This window comes from Aulonocara stuartgranti, assembly GCF_965226115.1.
Source record: "Aulonocara stuartgranti genome assembly, chromosome: 12".
Taxonomy (NCBI): Eukaryota; Metazoa; Chordata; class Actinopteri; order Cichliformes; family Cichlidae; genus Aulonocara; species Aulonocara stuartgranti.
The window spans coordinates 4,321,996-4,342,552 of record NC_138948.1 but is presented as its reverse complement, the minus strand read 5'-3'; the positions used below and the strand labels follow the sequence as shown (position 1 = coordinate 4,342,552).

The window sequence follows — 20,557 nt, the reverse complement described above, 5'->3', positions numbered from 1 at the left end:
CTGCCTGCCCACAAAGGATCTTGTTTCACAATAGGCCATCCTCTAAAATCTCCTTTTGCACTGCAGATAGTGATGGCAATCTTCGGGTCGGGTGGTGGCTGTCATAAACTAACAGTATTGGTAGTAAGCAAAATCCTTTAAGTAGCACAAACTCTTTAACAGTGTTGCCAACTCCTCAGTAAGGAAAATCGCTATTGGCTGTCCTAAAAGTCGCTAGAAGTCGCCAAATGACGTCATCGCTTAATTTGAATAATTGGTGACCCGAATTAGGCACTCTGACGTAGTTACTTTTTTTGTTTGTATGTCTTTTTAAGTAGTTTTAAACCATGTGATCCACAAAAAGTAACAGTAAAAGAAGAACTTTTTTAACCATAACATTGTAACAAACTACATTAACTATCAAAATGGACATAGCAAGCCTCACCAGACTGCTTCAGTCGAAATCAGATGTACAAGATGGAGTTAAGGCTCTGCAAGGACATCCGTTTTCCCAGTTTGCAGTGATTGGAATTAAATTAAAAATTAAAAAATTAAAATTAAAACATACAGCTCTGCTATCACTTCCAACATAAATGAAGACAGGAAACTAAACAGCAGTGACGTTTGTAGGGTTACTGAAGTTGGACTAGCTGGTATATAATGATGTGCTACGTGACCGCTAGCGACATAGCTATGTTAGATAACATTAGCACAGTGAAGCTGAAGGATGAACGCAAACTTTTTTCCACTTGATAAAAGTTAACGTGAGGGTTTCTAGTGGTTAGGGACAAATGCAATTGCATGGCGGAGCAGCTGCGAGAGAATTCAGCATTAATGAATCAATGGTACGGAAATGGAGGAATCGCAGTTTTTGGCTTTCCCCATATTCCAAAAGTGCTTCGTCTCTTTGCTTTTACTGTCGCTCAGCATAATTTGCAGATGATGTTGTGTGCAGCCACTGCAATGCTTTCGACCAAAACAGGCGCAGCTTGATGACACCATCAACACGCGCTATCGCGGTAGAGCGGTATAGTCGAAATCTCTACCGCTGGCCAAATTTATATTGTTTCTACTGTATACCGTTTATACCGCCCACCCCTAATTGGAATGATGTATTTTAGAAAAAGAAAAATACACATTTACCGCTACTCTCACCCTGTGTTACAATCTGGGCAGGAGCAGCAGCTTCGTTAATGCACGATTCATTTGCAGTTTGGATGCGTAGGAGTGAACATCTCCTGCTCTGACAACAGCTGGGGGGGGACTGCTTTTAGGTCAAAAAGTCCTCATATAAGTCTCCAATAACACCAGAAATAGCCGCCAGATTTGTTGCTAGTCGCTCATTAGAAAAAAAGTCGCTAAGGGGGTCTGAAAACTCGCTAAATATAGCAACAAAGTCGCTAAGTTAGCAACACTGCTCTTTAATCGAAATTAATGCTCAAATATTATTTCAAATTCAAAATTTACAAAAAACAGCAGACTGTAGTGAAGGATTCTTTTTTTAATTAAGATGCCAAATTACAGTTATTTAATTCCTCAACAGAAAGATTCGTTTTAGTGGATGAATGTTATACTTGATTAATTTCTCAGAAACTTCTCAGAGAAGCCCAGTGTGCCAGCACAAATTTGGGTATAAAAATGTGAATTCAGTAATTTTTAGACTTAAAGTTTGTCAGATTTCTAAAATATTTTTGGTTTATTTGTTTTTGTCACAGGTGTTATAATGAATTTGTTTCAAGAAAAAAAAATATTTTCATATTTTTTGTTTTTTATGTGGCAGCATACAAGAAAAATCCTGGTATTTCTCATTTTTTATCCACCATAAAATACTACTGGTATTACAATTTGTTCAGAGAAGAAGAATAAATTAGTATAATAGTTAATTTGAGAAGATGCATGTCTTTTCTCAGTGCACACTTTTATGCAGGTGCACACACACACCAACCACCATGGTGTCTAAATGTGTGAAAAACACAGATATGCGATATCACCAATAAAATCCAGGTGAGTTTATTGCCACAATTCTGCTATACTATACTGATCTGACAATCAGGGCTGGCAGGTTTTATTCAGGACTTCATCATCATCTTCCTCTCCCTTCCAAACCCCAAGTTTTGCAAAAGTTTCCTGCAACTGCTTAAATCCTCAGCACTGTACAGTATGTTTAGTGGTTTCAGTTCCCATGTTAACATGCATGCCACAGATTTGTTGTATAAGATGTGAATTACATCTAACTGAATATGAACATGAACATACTTGTCAAGATGCTTCACAATCTCGTCACCCATGACTAGAAAAGAAAGAAAGCCTCATATGAATCAGGGCTTTCCCACTTTGGTTAAAGGCATGCCTGGACTTACAGAAACACAGGCCCAACAGGAGAAAGAAAATAATTAGATACGGCTCGGCGTTTTGCAACAGCAGGGACGGGACAATTTATGCTCCAATCTAGGCACAAACTTCCGCTTTTCTTTTTTTTCCCTTTTATTACAGAGCTGTACGCCTTCAGAAGATAATAATGAACTGTAATGGATGCCAAACAGTGAGGACAGGGAGTGAATGTAATTTTCTCAATGAGGGCATAAATCTCACACTGAGGCTGTTACTGGAGAGTCTTGTGGATATTCAAATCTGCTGGTTTGATTGAAGCAGTCACTGTACATCACAGCCCTTGTAACTCGACAGAAGGTTAGTGCAGGTGATCTGGCACAATGTGATCTTGTTCGTTGTAAGCACAGATGCTCTGTAGGATCTTATTAGTCGCCATTGATTAAAAAGAAAGCAACAAGAGTGGTCCATAGGAAGGGTCTACTTAATCAACCCCCACTGTTCTCACTGTAATATGCAAAGATGCTGTTTTAACAAAAGAATCTTGTTTTACTTAGCTGTGAAATCTTTGAGCTCACATTAGCAGATAGCCAGATCAATGGAGTTTAGGATCTGAATAAAACTGAGGGGGAGAAAAACCCATGAGTGGATAATTACAGAGTGATTACAGCCTGAGTGATTTGTTTAGCTGGCTACATGATGAGACCTACAGGTGAACATCTTTATTTAATGGCTTCTGCAGGTGTCGCTTGCAGAAAACTGAAATCTTTATTATCTCGAAAACATTCAAAACCAAAAAGACATCTAGCCATGATTCCCTCTTGCAGATGTGAGTGTGGGAGAAGAAAAACAAACAAACAAACAAACAAACAAACAAACAAACAAAACTATAGTCAAAAAAGAACAAAAATCGTAATTTGGCTGGTGTTATATGTACTGGTTTGCGTCCATGTAGACCAGGGGTGGGGAACTCCAGGCCTCAAGGGCCGGTGTCCTGCAGGTTTTAGATCTCACCCTGGGTCAACACACCTGAATCAAATGATTAGTTCCTTACCAGACCTCTGGAGAACTTCAAGACATGTTGAGGAGGTCATTTAGCCATTTAAATCAGCTGTGTTGGATCAAGGACACATCTAAAACCTGCAGGACACCGACACTCGAGGCCTGGAGCTCCTCAGCCCTGATGTAGACAAAATAAATATTTTCCACTTTTAAAGAGGCAGAAAAGGCCTATATTTTGGCACTGGTAAAAAAAACACTTTCTACTCACACCAAAAACCACAATTCAAGCACTAAATAAGAAGCAACTTTGGTGATGGGTTGCCAAGCAGCAAGCAGAGTGGAGCAGCTGTGGGCAGGCTATAGCTTGTGGCCTATGTGGCCAATACTATGCTCAATTTATGTCATAAAATTCACATTTTTTTTCGTTAGTTAATGAATAATACAGACCTGACACATGTATTAGGGTGTCGATAAATCTTTTAAAATAATAGAAAATTATACAATTCGACTATAAAGTGTATAAAGTTCACATTTTTCAGCCGTGTTACACCGTGTGCATCCCACTGCTTTGACTAAACACAGGTTTATGTAAAGGCTTTGGGTTAAGTATTTCAATAAGCTAATTATCCCAAGGTCAAGAAAATCTTTACACTCAAACAAATGCTGTGCCAACGTGACTGAAATCTAATTATGATATGGTTTTGTTTTACAACGGTAGGCAAAAAGTAAATACAATTTATAATATTAAACGAAGGGAAAGACACAGAATAAACAGGACCATTATGATCATTTGTATACTTAGTGATGGAAAATTACTCCAATTTCACTTTCATTAGTAAATGTGACCTCCAAAACAAGATAATATTATACTTTATATTATAATTCTTATCTTTACCATTACCAATCTAGTACACACTTTGGCTTTACTTCTGCCTCTCCACGAAAAACCAAATTTTCTAGCCACCAGGTTGTGGCAGTTCACATTTATGTATTCATTTATTACAAAGTTCAATAAAAGCATCGTTTCCAGAGTCGATGAGTAACTGTAAATAATTGTGATTTAATAATGACCTAAATAAATGTCTCTGATGATCACTGTCACAATTAAGCAGCCTTACACATCTGCAGTTGTTAAATCTTAGGACTGTGGGAATGTTAGCCTTTTATATCACGGCTCAAAGAACTGATGATGACAAACTTTCTTTATTATGTCTCTTTTTGGCAAATAACTTACACTTGAACTACAAGCGTAGAATTACTCATAAAACAAAAATGGCAGTTACTTCAGAATCATCACATGTGCATATAGAAAAGATTGGTGTAAGAAGATCACCGACTATCAGGACAATTCTTAGTCCCGATAGTCTCAGTGCATTCTTACTCAAATCTAATTTCACTTTTGAAAAGCAGTTTTACTTTTAGCACATCTAAACTCAGATGGCTGAATTCAGTGGCTCTGGAGCAAATTTATCCATCTGTATTTCTGTTAATGTTAAACCACAAAAGCAGCTGTAAGATTTAGTTTTCATTACAAACACAGTTTAAATGATAAATTACTAGTGAAATCCTTTAGGCTGAAAAGCTGTGATCATTTCACAAGAGGAGAAAATAAAACACGTTAAAAGAAAATCTGCAAAAATAATTCACAGGCTGTTAAATTACATTTGCAGTTACCGGTATGTGACTGAGGTAAATTAGTTTGAGTGAATTTGTTTAATCTTCTCTTTCTGCATTTTAATTCACAGATTTTAAGATGAGTGAGAGAAAATGATTTATTAAAACCATTCTGTACTAAAAAAGTGAAAATGGTTGAGACAGTAAAATCTCACTTCAAATACTTGTTTGTGTCACGGCGAGTGAGGTGAGCCGTGTGGAGGAAATGAAGGAGGATCCAAGTGCAGGCAGTCGTGAAGGTGTAAAGGTGGTTTATTGAACATGAAAGTAAATACAAACGGCAAATGGAGCTGGAACTAAACTATACTGGGAAACAACTAAACTACAAAGCACAAACCTGAATGAGAACGAGCAGAGGAGAATGACGATGGACAGCAGGGAGAGCACACGGATGTGACATGGTAGATACACAGATGACGCAGGGTGGAATACACAGACGGACCAGCAACTACAATAACGGAGGACATGACTTAAATACACCCAGAGAAACACAGGGGAATTACACACAGGTGGTGGACACAGCTGGGAATGATCAACAAGACGAGACAGAGGTAAAACTGAACACTCACATGAGACCCAGACCTTCACAATAAAACAGGAAATGAGAACACCACACCAAGACGCAGACCTGACACTGAGAGACAGACAGAATGACACATGGAACCTGAACTAAACTAAACGTGAGATACAACAGAGAACAAATCCTTAAACATGAACCTCAAATAATAAACATCATAATCATCATCATAAACACAACAAGAGAACAAGAAAACAATCCCTGATGCAAACTAAAACCAAAACATAATAACCTCAAACATGGAATAACAAAAACATGAAACTCCACATACTGGGTCCAACGGACCCAGACCCGTGACAGTTTGACCTCTTTCGGGCAATCAAATTAGATCTCTTTGATGGTAAATGGTAAGGCTGCAGAATTGGAAGGTAAGCTAAAAGAGAGATTCTTAGCACATAATTGTACAGATGTGTCTGATTAATGGTTAATGCATTTGAAATTAATTACAAGCAATAAATTAGCGCTCCAACACAAGACAAAGTGAATTGAATCTTTCTCTTTCGTGAAGGATAAATAGAGAGATGAAATATAATGAAGAAAGGATGAAAGTGATCATAAAGAAATACATTTGCATACTAATTAAAACCAACCTAATAATCTCCCCCATAGTCTTCAAAGAAGTGTACTCAATAGAAGTCATTTCCATAACTTACTGAATTATTGTGCCACTGTCCTGCAGCACTGTGCTCGTCTGTCTCAGCTAGGTGAGCTCTTCTTTTGTTTTAAACTTTTTATGCCAACTCTCAATGCTGTTTAGTGGAATTCAAAGCAAACTCTTAACACAAGGGTTAACTGTCCTTTCAGTGTGTTCACTACAAGACTTTAAAAAACAAACGAGAACATTTAAGACCTGTTATAAACGGCTCTAATGAATTCCTCCCCATGACATTGCAGGTATCATTTAACTGGAAGACATAAAAAAAGCTTGTTAATAAATGATCCATGTTAAAAAAAAAATCATCTACAGATTTAGGTGTTTCTTTTGCAGCGCGACAAAGTTCACTCCAGTATTACATTTATGAAGCAGGTGAGTCACTGTCCTTTAGAGCAGAAGAAACATATGGCGCCCTTTGACAGTTTCCTACACACAACCTGTCGCCTCTTAAAGGCTCCACAGTCAACGGGGAATATTAACCTGTGAGGACCAGGAAGAAAGAACAAAACAAGTTCAAATACCAGTACACACCTGTTCAGAAGTTTTGGGTCACTAAGCAGTTGCTTTTTTATTTATTTATTTTTAAAGGTAAGCACAGTAAATTCTTATAGTTTATAAGTTTGGAACTAAGTTGGCTGTTTCTCTTTAATCTCAAGAGTTTATTTTTTCTTTGTTAAATAGAAATGACCCTTGGAGCTGCAAAAGTGAATTAATAGTTAATGGAATTATTAAGAAATCCTTTATGACTTTTAACTGAATATCTATGTAAACTAAAAAGGTCATTTTAAGTAACTATCACTGCAGCGTTCCTATTACACATTAGCTTATCATCATGTTCCCACAGCTGAATCTGTTAACAAAGACAGCAAAAAAGTAGCTTGCTAAGTGTTAACAGCACCACCCTGTATGGTTTCAATTAGTCTCAAAACTCTGTTTTACTGTAATTTAACCTACAACTGAGAGCCTGTTGTTGCTACATAGATATGACTACATACATAGATACTCTACATGGTATACCAAGGTTGAAAAAGCACTACAGCTGAACTTGAGCTGTGTTTCTTCTGCTGCCATCTCAGTTAATATATGACTACCTGAATTCCATTAAAATGTGAATTGCTACACTGAGTCTGGAGTAGCAGCACCCAGTTCTCCACCTACCTGCAGGATGTGGTTAGAGTAGATCTCCAGCTTACAGCATATTGTCAAAGCACAACAAAAACTACCCATTTAACTGTGGTATGAAGTTCTTTAGCAAATAACTGCAACTGATAAAAAAGGTACACCAAGACAGCCAGCCTGTCCAAGTCTGTGTGAGGGAAACACTGTATATGCAAGCATGGATTTAGCAAAACTTTCCTCCATTCACATTCAATTCAGTTTTATTTATACAATGCCAAATCACAACAAGTCGCCTCAAGGCGCTTTATATTGTAAGGTAGACCCTACAATGATACATACAGAGGAAAAACTCAACAATCATATGACCCCCTATGAGCAAGCACTTTGGCGACAGTGGGAAGGAAAAACTTCCTTTTAACAGGAAGAAACTCCAGGCTCAGGGAGGGGCGGGGCCATCTGCCACGACCGGCTGGGGTGAGAGAAGGAAGACAGGATAAAGACATGCTGTGGAAGACGGCCAGAGATTAATAACAAGTATGATTCAGTGCAGGGAGGTCTATTAACACAGAGTGAGTGAGAAAGGTGACTGAAGAGGAAATACTCAATGCATCACATTCTTAATTATATTCAAGTCTGCACCTTTGTTCAAACCTGAACCTGGTTTATACTCAGCTGATCAGCGCTTCAACTGTATCTAAGGGCTTCACTGTATCCAAGTCAGTGCAGCCTTCTGAGGAAAAGTGTTGCACATCTGTGTGTGCACAGCTTATGTCCTTTATAAGATGGCCTCTTTTTCTTTATACAGCCACATGGAACTAAATGTAGATGTATTATCATACAAAAACTTTCACTAGTTGAGATTAAATAAATCCTTCTGTTAATTTTCCGGCCTTCTCCCTCATCTGCAGTCATGAGGACAGCCAGTGGGCTTCTTCATCCCAGTGGGGTAAACCTCTCAGAAGCAATATGTAATTAAACTCGGAGAGCATATTCTTTAATCCTAAAGGCTATTATGGATTTATGGTCAGTGCATTGTCTGAGCTCCACAATGGCTTTTCCTCTCTGCACCATATATGCTCTTAAATGGGTAGATAAAGATTTTGTAACCCTTTTAAATCCAGCTTCCTCGTGGACTAATACGTCAGCCTTTGTGTTTGGCCTGGGATGGATAGAAAAGCTCAAAAAGGATAGAGAAATCTGTAATTATAATGCATCAGCCATCATCAATGACATATTTCTGAATCCTTTTCCAGTCACATTAGTAATGAGCAGAGCTGTACATGTGGAATTGTAATTACGTTGTATTCATTTTTAGCTCTCAGGGATTAAAGTATCGACTATGTTTAATTGCAAGTGTTCTATATTTTAGAACAGTGGAGCCCTGATTAAGAGTGACCCATCCCCACCGCAGGACGCTTTGAAATGCCGTGAATACTTAACTTAATTGCTACTTTCATTTGCAATATTTTGACTCAATCTCCTTTCTCTGGCTCTGCGGGGAACTGCTGATGTAACATTTCCCCCATCTGCGAACAAGCATTGCTGGAACAGGGATTTTTCTCAGCTTCCTTTATTCCTTTACGTTACTTGTCCAAGTCAGAAGCACCATAAAAGTTCTTTGTTTTCATCAGGCTTTTGATTTTAAATATGTACCATGTGATTATGTTTTGGATAGTTGATCGTTCATCAGTATAAGTTTAAGTCTTTATTGATTCCATTTAATCATTTTCAATGTTTAATGCCCAAGTAGTGGCTTTTCAAAGATGCAGTCCTCTTGGGGAAAATAGGAAACCATGTCCTCATATCCAAATACACAAGAATGAACTTCATGCAAATCAAATATATCAACAAACACTATCACCGAAAGTGTTTGAATTCTAGGCTGAAAACCAAGGAGGAAAAGAAAAACTGTAAAGCCAGAATCTATTTAACCTGAGGCTTGTATGCAAAAGATGGAAATAGTCTCAGAGTCTAAAAGGTGAAGTCAATGTGGAAGAAGCTTAGACCTGCATCCTATCAAACAGGTAACGAAGGTGTTGAACCTGGTTTTTTTTTTTTTTTTTGGGGGGGGGGGGGGGGGGGGGGGGTTACAAGATTTTCAGAAAACTTGACCTCTGGCCTTGAGGTCGAGGTCACCACAATTCAAATGCGTCTCAGATTTTCAGTAGCGGCACCTATGGTATCAATTTGAAATTCATTGGTTACTTCCAAGATTTTAAGAAAATATGACCTCTGACTGTGACTTTGAGACTCTGAGATATTTAGTAGATGCACCTAAGATACGCTGCATTTTTGCATTTCACCACAATAACAACAGCAAACCTTGATTTCTTGGATTTCTTGGATTTCTCTTGTTTGTAAAAGTCACAACCTGCTAGAACCCTCTCCAGAAAAGCCACTTACATATTCCAAGGATTTACAGTGGGGCAAAAAAGTATTTAGTCAGCCACCGATTGTGCAAGTTCCCCCACTTAAAATGATGACAGAGGTCAGTAATTTGCACCAGAGGTACACTTCAACTGTGAGAGACAGAATGTGAAAAAAAAATCCATGAATTCACATGGTAGGATTTGTAAAGAATTTAGTCATAAATTAGGGTGGAAAATAAGTATTTGGTCACCTCAAACAAGGAAAATCTCTGGCTCTCACAGACCTGTAACGTCTTCTGTAAGAAGCTTTTCTGTCCCCCACTCGTTACCTGTATGAATGGCACCTGTTCGAACTCATCATCTGTATAAAAGACACCTGTCCACAGCCTCAAACAGTCAGACTCCAAACTCCGCCATGGCCAAGACCAAAGAGCTTTCGAAGGACACCAGGAAAAGTATTGTAGACCTGCACCAGACTGGGAAGAGTGAATCTACAATAGACAAGCAGCTTGGTGTGAAAAAATCAACTGTGGGAGCAATCATCAGAAAATGGAAGACATACAAGACCACTGATAATCTCCCACGATCTGGGGCTCCACGCAAGATCTCATCCCGTGGGGTCAAAATGATCATGAGAACGGTGAGCAAAGATCCCAGAACCACACGGGGGGACCTGGTGAATGACCTGCAGAGAGCTGGGACCAAAGTAACAAAGGTCACCATCAGTAACACACTACAACGGCAGGGAATCAAATCCCGCAGTGCCAGACGTGTTCCGCTGCTGAAGCCAGTGCATGTCCAGGCCCGTCTGAAGTTTGCCAGAGAGCACATGGATGATACAGCAGAGGATTGGGAGAATGTCATGTGGTCAGATGAAACCAAAGTAGAACTTTTTGGTATAAACTCAACTCGTCGTGTTTGGAGGAAGAAGAATACCGAGTTGCATCCCAAGAACACCATACCTACTGTGAAGCATGGGGGTGGAAACATCATGCTATGGGGCTGTTTTTCTGCCAAGGGGACAGGACGACTGATCCGTGTTAAGGACAGAATGAATGGGGCCATGTATCGTGAGATTTTGAGCCAAAACCTCCTTCCATCAGTGAGAACTTTGAAGATGAAACGAGGCTGGGTCTTCCAACATGACAATGATCCAAAACACACCGCCCGGGCAACAAAGGAGTGGCTCCGTAAGAAGCATTTGAAAGTCCTGGAGTGGCCTAGCCAGTCTCCAGACCTCAACCCCATAGAAAATCTGTGGCGGGAGTTGAAAGTCCGTGTTGCTCGGCGACAGCCCCAAAACATCACTGCTCTCGAGAAGATCTGCATGGAGGAATGGGCCAAAATACCAGCTACTGTGTGTGCAAACCTGGTAAAGACCTATAGTAAACGTTTGACCTCTGTTATTGCCAACAAAGGTTATGTTACAAAGTATTGAGTTGTATTTTTGTTATTGACCAAATACTTATTTTCCACCCTGATTTACGAATAAATTCTTTACAAATCCTACCATGTGGATTCATGGATTTTTTTTTCACATTCTGTCTCTCACAGTTGAAGTGTACCTCTGGTGCAAATTACTGACCTCTGTCATCATTTTAGGTGGGGGAACTTGCACAATCGGTGGCTGACTAAATACTTTTTTGCCCCACTGTATATTTATAAGAACTAGTTCTTTTGAAAGCAGATCGAGAATTACAAGCGACCAAAAAGACATTATAATTGTAAATTGGACATAAGAAACAATACCAGCTGTGATCACACCCTTTACGTGCCATAAACAAATAAAGACATTTTCATCTTTTCCAATCAGCTGTTGGATCACTGCGTCCTTTTCTGTCACACACACACAACTGAAAATGATCAGGTCTTGGTGTCTCAATGATAATGTATTCTCTCTTATTTGACTTTTTAATGGGCTTTCACCTAATTATCATCACATGGTTCCAAAGATGTGTGCTGGGGAGCAAACTGAGGAGTCTGGGAACAAAAGGAGGTCAGATCTGGAAGTGTTGGCACATGGCCTGATCCGCTCCGGTACCCCCCTCTCCCTGTTTTTGTGCAGTGATAAATTTTCCCCTTGAAGATGATGTCAATATGTTGATGTGCCTTCCTTTATTAAGATACCATCCAACTGATAACAAGTCCTGCTGTGTATTACCAACATAAATAATTAGAACAGAGACCAAGGAACGGCAGGTGGCTTTTGGCACAAAGAAATAATCATACTTGATGTGGAAAATAAAGTAAAAGGACCCATCTGTTCACGGCAGGGGGAGGCGAAAAAACACGTTAACATATTGTCAGTAACATTATGAAATACACAGTTAATAATTTTGTCATGGCACATGGCTCTGGACACTTGTTTTAAATAATCTAACAGAAGTGAGCCAGGCCCTGCTTCGATGCTTCAAATTAACCGCAGATTTGCACGCTCATGACTACCGGCCATTTTGTCACACGCTCTGCCAATTATTTACTCAAAGGGCTGATGAAGAAGGAGGCTGAAAAATATGTAACGGAGAAATTACAACATGTGGTACAGTATCTGACCAGATAACTGTCTGTCCAATACTTTGATTCAGAGTAGTGCACATAGGGGGAGATTTTAGGCAATTATTTGTGTTGTGAGCAAATTTGTGCCATTGAAAAATTTACAGTATGCGCCTAGGCTCAGCTGCCTTTTTGAATATATTAGAAAGCCAAAATTACCGCAATAAAGAGGTTGTCTATGATGGCCACTTGAGCCAATCAAAGTTCAAGAGGGCTCTTGTCAAGGGCTCTTTGACTGCTATGAGAAATCCGTGGCATATTTAGGCCACCTCAGGTGCCTGCATTGATATAATCTCCTCTTACTCCATTGTGTACCAACAGGTTCATCAGTGAGGGCTGTTCTACAAATCAAATTTATTTACTTGCTTGATTGAGATGATCAGTTTAATGTTTACCGGTGTGTGGAATCCTCTTTGGTATATAAATGAGATGATTAAGGCTGCAGGGCTTCCCTGCTCAGGGATCTAACAGACGCCTCAGAACACAGCACTGACTGAACTTCAGTGCACATTTCCTGCTTATTTACTGCTGTTTTCTCACAGCTTTTTCTGCATGACTCTGGAAAAAAGGAGAAGTAATTTTAATCAAAAAAAAATTAAATTAAAAAACACTGTAGCCTGCAGCCAAACCACTGATTATTATCTTAGAAGATCACAGGTACCATGTAGGCTGTAAACAGATAATCCACTCCTCAAGGTTCATGTAAACATTTTTGAATTATAGGTAATTTATTGATAATGTAAAAAAGTGAAATATCATTAAATAAATAACATGCTATAGCCACTATCCAAAACAGCAGAAGTTCAGGTCATAGTTTTCAGTTAAAGCTGTTGCATGTTGATTTTAGTGACTCACTTAATAAAAAAGTAATCTGTTCTCTACAACAGTGGCTGATTTCTATAATCATATTGATATATTACAGGTGCATGACTTTGAACAACTATAACCAAGTGACAGTAGAAACGTACATGATGTTTTAATGTCTTATAATGTTGAAGTAAACAAGGCCCCTCTGTTTGTAGCCTTCACGGGCCGCTCAACGCAACATCTCATTAGCATTTCTGGTTACGTTTAGGAACCTTTTAAACTCTCCCAGCTGTATGCAATGAAGATAATTTCTATTTTATGTTTCTAAAATCTAAAATATAGCTTTAAAACCAATGAAATTGATTTTTACTGAGAAAATAAAAGTCTAATGACCACTGAGGAGCGTGAAGGTCAATACACATAGCAGGGTAGTGTTTCCCATACATAGACTTAACCTGGGTAGGCTAACATGCTGAGATCTGTTTTTGGTGCAGTTTAGCATTTGATTCCTTCTTTAACAATAATGACACACATGTTGCTACAGTCCAACACCACGCAGTATAAAGTGCTTTAAGACCTCTACAGTATCTTCATCTTTCTCACAAACATTATCAGTTTCAACCTTAACCTATTACTTCAATCCTCCTAAAACTAAACACCCATTTCAAGCCTCTTTCCGATCTTGTTTCAATTAAGAGTAACACGCTCAGCGAAGATGCCGAGGTGCAACAGCAGCAACAGAGGGGGGGAAATGCTAGCACGTCTTCTCTAAAATGGCTGCTCCTGTATCCCTTGCAGGGAAACATTATTCCTAATAAAAGTTCCTTGGAGAGTTCTTTGAACCTGAAAAGAAACACTGCCTATACCCAGGAGCAAAGAAGGCCATTACAGCTTGTAGTGGAAGATTTAATAGGTGTCATAATTTATCATGTAAACCGAAAAGTGTTTCTTAATTAAGTGCGAGCGTTAATGAATTTTTTAATTTGATCCCTGTAAGTACTTTGCCATGCTAATTGCAATATTCCACACATTAGTTATCGGCTATTGCCCTTGGCTATTTGCTGTCGTGAGGGAAGGATCCTCTTTTCCCTTCAGCTTAAGTTCATTAACTGAGTCTAAGCAAAAACTACGGGCACTATGAGTATGTGGAATATTTGGGTCTTATGTTCTGATAAATATAAAGATTTTATTGCAAAGTTGTTTTCATGATGGCCACACTGACAGTGATTTAAATGTCTTTTGCTCTGAAAAACAACGATCAGTTGTACTTGTTAGACATTTGGGCATCTGCTTGCTCCTAACGCCACATCCCTGTACCTCAGAGATTGCACATGAGAGTAATCATTGAGTGAGCTATTTAAAATGACTAATGTAAGCCAGGCTCAGTCTTGATGACTGCCTTTGTATCCAAAGTCTTGCTATCACTGGTGGCAGGCTCATATTGTTCAGCGCAATTAATCTGTTTGAGAAACATAATAATGAAGTTGCCAACTGGTGCCTGCACTAGTATTTTATTAATCAACTGCAATTAGGCTGTGTCGCTATGTCCTTAGGATGACTTTTCATTCACTTGCAGAAAAAAGCAGTACGCCAGCCCAACAGTGCACTCAGTGAGAAATACCGTTCGCCGCTACAGAGATCACAGATGGGCTCAGACAGACATAAAGCAATAACAATGTGGGGAAATTACTGTCAGCCGCTATGCAAATGCTAGTGAGTTTTGGCTCTGGGTATTAAATTTGTCTACTTTATAAGTGATTTCAGAAAGAACCAAAGCCATTTTAGAGTTGCTGAATTTTAGTAAGGATCGGCACCGTCACTTACGGATGATACAACTGTATAATCCACACTGGTTACAAACAGAGACAGGCTACTGTAAACTTCCTTTGCTGGGAGGAAAAATGGCAACACAGCTGATGATGTTTCTGATTTTTTACATACCCGAGGGTCTGTTCAAGCACCGTGTCAATAGTTAACCTAGACCTGCTCAGAAAGTACTTAAAACCACAGTAGTTTACAACGTTTTGACATTGCAATGTTTAATGAATACTTGGAAACGACAATGTTTAGACAAGTGAAATTCAAGGTGGTACTCTGTTCACGGCCATCAAGTCAAACCATCAACCAATCTCCATTTAAAAGAAAATAATATTTAACACAATCGGTGTTAAATAAGTGAGTGAAATATAAAGTATACAGCAAACATGCCCAACATGGAAAAAAAAAAAATCTGCTTTCTGTGTTTTTCCTCTGATAAAAATTTAAACTATCTACCGTTTGTCAATTAAATATGGCAAACAGTACATAAATGTGGTTGATAGAAAGCTGTTTTCCACCACAGAACTAGACAACTAGTTCATGATGTCTTTACAGCATTTTCAGGGGAAGAAATCTTGAAAATTGTACTTCTGACTGACCTCAGATAGGGCATGGATTGGTATTGATTTGTTACACTCAATTCTCTATTTGCTTTGTTTCAGCTACATTTAGATTGAAGCACTAATATAAATGTTTAAACACAGAGTGTCTTGCCTAAAAATCTCTGTACTTCGGCTGTTTGTGAGTCCGCTCGTGTATGTTTCCTGTCATCATTTTAAAAACCTCAAATTATAAGCACCCATTTACATCTTTTCTCCTCTGTTCTTCTTTTCTCTTTGTTTTCTGTCTCTACTATCCAAATTCATTCATACAGTCACTTTTTTACTATCTTCCCTCCCTTTAAAAACATGGAACTACAAGGAGTGGCTGTGGGGTGAATGTGTGTGAATATTAGATTAGCACTTCAGTAGGAAAAAGCATAGAAAAAAGTGCTTGTGTGAATGGTTGAATGAGGCATGTTGTATAAAGGACCATGAGTGCTCAGGCAGAGTAGAAAAGTGTTATATAAGAACCATTTACAACAAGCTGCATTCTGCTTAAACTATCAGGAAAAAGGAAGCTGACAAGCTGAACTGTTAATGGGGACGGTTATCCACTTCCAGCAAAGCATTTCAAGCAAAAATACCATTCAATTTTCAGAGGGAACCATTCAAATATTCTTTAAGGATCACGTCCAACCCCAAACTGCTCTCCAATGACTGCACAGCTGCAGTCAACTTGCTAGTTTTGCACTGGAACTAATTTTCACTTATTTCTGACTACCACACAACACAGTTTGAACTTGTTTTTATCTCTGCATGTTGCTTCTGTTCTTACAGGATCATATCATCATATTTCACCTCACACACTTTGTTGTTCTCATGCCTGGTAGTGTGTTGCTGTGTACTGGCTCCTGCCAAACGTATTGGTAGTATGACTTAATTAATATACTGCGTGCACGTGTGCGTGCATATATAAACATGCATAAAAGTGTAAGAGGTTCCCTTTCAAACAGAACAATCAAAAAACAACTTTGATCAAACTGTGTGTGTTAGTTTTTCAAACTTAACTAATGCATGAATTTATTCAATTCATACCACACACTGAATCAGAGCTTCAGCTGATTATTCTAAGATATAATATCCTGCACAATGCTGCAGCGGGTTTCTCCTCCCTTCACCCCGTGGCAGTATAGTCACGGTTAAGATGGATTTGCTAAGCCCTTTAATTTAGCCAAAGCCAAAGGAACACAAGGCCATTAACACAAATTTTATCCTCAAACCCCGCCCCTTCGTGTCATGACATTCAAGTTTAATGGAAAACTCAGGAAAGGCAAACGCCTCCCCATAAATGTTTCATGAAGTAATTCCACCCATATGAAGAAACTCAGAAAAAAATCTGTTGACATTATCCTGACAATGTTGCCGGAGCATCTGCAGAGGAAATGTATTTAATATTCACAGGGCTTCTTACACTCTGACATTAGCCGAAGAAGATAATCCCTCAAAGATTAAATTAAATGTGGGCTGAAGTGTTTAGTGCTGCTATTGTTTTCATTAGTACAAAAAAAAAGGGAATTGTACTCAGTGTGTATGGTATTAAATCGTGCATCTGGGCGAGCACTTGACATCCACACTCCCCCGCTCCTCTGATAAAACATACTATCATTCTGTGTCCATAATCTCCAAGCAGCAGGTTAGCATTAGAGTTTTTAACTACACTTAGCGGTTACTAAATATGCATTTCTGGTATTAAAATAAATCTTCTGTTGAGATAAGAGCAGAAGGTGCACTGCACTCCTCTGCTGATTCGGGACATTTGCTCATCTTCACTTCATAGAGGTGAAAAGGGCCTGATAGTGGATTGTATGGATGATAATGTGGAACATTTTGGTATTTATTAAAGTAATCTGATGTTCTCTGTTCCAAGAGCTTTTTGGGGAAATGTCAACAGGTTGAAAGAAAGCAACATCTGTGAATGTTGATTAATTATGGTTTGACAGATGTTGCTAAATGTCTGCGTACTCCGGGATTTGAACGAACAGTCGAAGGTTTTTCTAAATCTTGTTACCAGCAAGTTTTAAAATAGATGTCATACAGCCTTGGGTTTGTTGTTGTTGTTGTTGTTGTTTTTAATCCATGTATACATAATAAATACAACTATTAACTCACAATTGTTTAAATTTTTAAATTATAAATTGACCTAATAGAATTAATAAGTGACATTATATCACATCTCACAGTAGGATATCTCAACAATACAATAATAACAATAAAGTCATAATAATGAATTAAATTGTGGAAGAAAATAACTAATGAATAAGCACAATTTTATTTTGCTTTTCATTAGGGATGGATGGGAATTGATAAGAATTTAGCAAATTCGATTTCATTATATAATATTATTGGTAAGCTATCACTTTGGGTCTCATCCTCACTGGGGTCTCATTGGCTCTGCTTTGAGGGTTCACCAAACAGGGGTCACAAACACAAAAAACAAAACTGTTTCTTACCCAAGATGATTGGAAATCCTAAGATCCATCAGTATGTCTGCAGGGAAATAAAAATCTCCACATTACAGTCTCCTTCACATACATGTGGGCTTCGCTTTTGATCACTAATATAATAAAGTAATTTAATCAGTGAAATGATGTGAGGGGGAAAAAAACAAGGTCTCCAAAAAGTGGGCATCTCTTCCTCGGAGCACTGCAGACGTGCTGATGTGATTTGTGCTTGTGCTTCAGTAAGAAACGTAGTTACATTTGTGGTGTGATGTGCATGTAGTGAGCTGTTATGTTGTAAACTGTCTGAATTTGCTTGTATAAAATAGCACTGATCCTGTCGCTCGGTACACTCGGCCAGAGGAGGAAAAATATGTTTCTGTCAGTCTGAACAACCTTACTGCTAAAGAGACAGACAGCGAAAGCAGACAGTATATACTCGGTTTTAACATCCCCTTGGTGTCATTTTTTCATAATCGATTCTGTCACTAGTTAGACTTACATTAGTTTATGTTAGTGTTAAGGTTCACAATTGAGGAAGGAGAGTACAAACCACCCATGGTCCAGAAGCTCTTGGTCCAACAATGATTTTAATGAACACACGTGTGGGAAGACACTCTGTACGCAGACAGCCAGTAGTCCTCGACTTAATCAAAGCATGAACAGATATTTTATAGCATCAGGGTTTGATTTACTGACGCCCCTTCATGCGTCACAGATACATTTTATACATAGATCAGATCAACACTACAATGACTTTTCCCCCAGAAGATCATCTTCTATTTTCATGGCTGGTACTTTCCGTTCTTGTCTTAAAGTAAATTGTTCCTCTTTCTTGCCGAGACAACAAGGACGGTTCCTCTTTTACCGAGACACTTTTGCAGTTACAACCAGACATGACTAATCTCTCCTCTAAATAAATTTAACTCATGTGTGTGTGTCACGACCTCACATGCTCTTTCTCAATTCACCTGTTGCACTTCTGACCTTTCACCAGGACAGAGGCTCACTGAGACTATGTGTATGTCTTCTACTAAATAAATGTTTTAACCAAGAACCTCTACTAAAACCTTAATATAAAATGACCTGATATATAAGTGTTTTGTAAGCATGTATTGCAATTCCTTCTATGGCTCCAAGTCACTTGCACAATAGATTGTCCGAACATCGCGCCGAACAAAGCTTCCGACCCCCAATTAATTGACCGAGCTCCAACTCTTTAATAAGCACAGATATGCATTGTGTATAAAATAGTCATAACTGCTTAAGGCCTTCTTAAAGCTATCTGTTACATTGTTAAAGCCTCGTCTTAGCCTGCTGCTCAAAATAACTTCCACTTCTGCAAAACTCTCCAAGCCTGTTTCCTGTCCTGTTACTTTTAGCCTTTCTGAAAGACACACTGTTCAACCCCTGAATGCAATATAAACTCCAGATTATATTATTAATGCAATGGTAATAATGATGATTATTTAACAATAGCAGTAAAATAATTTCCCTGCTCCACATTAGCTATTAGCCGCAACCAACCAACCAACCAACCATATGAAGTCACGTTCCGTACTGACTGAAGGTGGTGCTAAACATTTTTTAAACTTTAACTTTAAGGACTTATTTCTTAAGTCCAGCTTCACAGACAGAGTTACATCTATGTCAGTTTTTGAGAGCAGGACTCAATGGTGTAAATTAGCGTTTATATGTGTAGTGTTTCATGTCCTCTTTTAAAGTAATGCAGTGGAAGTAATCAGTTACTCCAAAGAGAACAGTTTACCAAAGTAATTTATTATACTCCATGTTACATTTGTCTGTAAAATGGCCTGAAACCCAGTGTCTCATAATTACAGTTTAACAATATAAACCTCAGGCTACAGGCCCACACACCAACACAAATCCCTACCCAATCAGGGTGTGCATGATCTTTCTCTTAGTATTTAGGCATGAACACAAAGCTGATGGCACACAGCAAAAATGAAAATCAACACAAAGACACTTTGAAGCTATCACTACAGTGATTCTACTGTAGAAGCATCAGCGGATAGAAATGGAGGCTGCAGCCTGACTGTTCATCACTGCCTTTGTTACCTGTTGAAGTTCAGGGTCTGGCTTCTGGGCTCGGCATTCACACAGCTTTAACCAAGTATTTTGATGTTATTTGGCATTAATGTTTTTGATTTTGTGCAAATAAATACAAAATCCATAAAATAAATGCCATATTTCCTTTTTTTTTTCTGGACAGCTTTCTTGTCAAATCTGACACTTGTATATTGGTGTTGAGTTTGGCAAACTGGACATTGTACAAATTATAATGCAACCCCTGGGGTGACATGTTTCAGCAAAATACCTTGAGATTAAAGGTTTACCTTCAGCCAGCCGACTCTTGGTAATCCAGTGAAGGTCCATCCCCTTCACCACGGTTGGCCCCTGCCAATTTAGGACCCCTGACACGCAGGGTTGCCCCCTCTGTCAGCCTGGTGTGGCTGATCAAGCTGTTCCAACAACTGGAAGACATCACAAGTTAAACACTCATTATTTTAATTTGATGCTAATCATGTGTTAATGAGACTAATCCTTGCAATGATTCAGGTAATTTGCTTAATGGCTGCCTAGAGTCCAGATTACAGCAATCAGTCACGTTTGAT

At 38.7% G+C, this 20,557-nt stretch overlaps 1 protein-coding gene across 4 annotated transcripts in view; it reads right to left on the bottom strand.

The window, feature by feature from the left end:
• Positions 1-20,557, bottom strand: part of paqr3a (progestin and adipoQ receptor family member IIIa) — a 162,767-nt gene that overhangs the window by 121,969 nt on the left and 20,241 nt on the right. For 3 of the 4 annotated variants that reach the window (XM_082556081.1, XM_082556080.1, XM_082556079.1), the window contains one exon: positions 20,279-20,416. The gene's annotated coding sequence lies outside the window, so the exon portion shown is untranslated. Of the gene's footprint in view, positions 1-5,320; positions 5,341-20,278; positions 20,417-20,557 lie in introns of those variants that run through there. The other variant, XM_082556082.1, reaches the window with a different exon arrangement.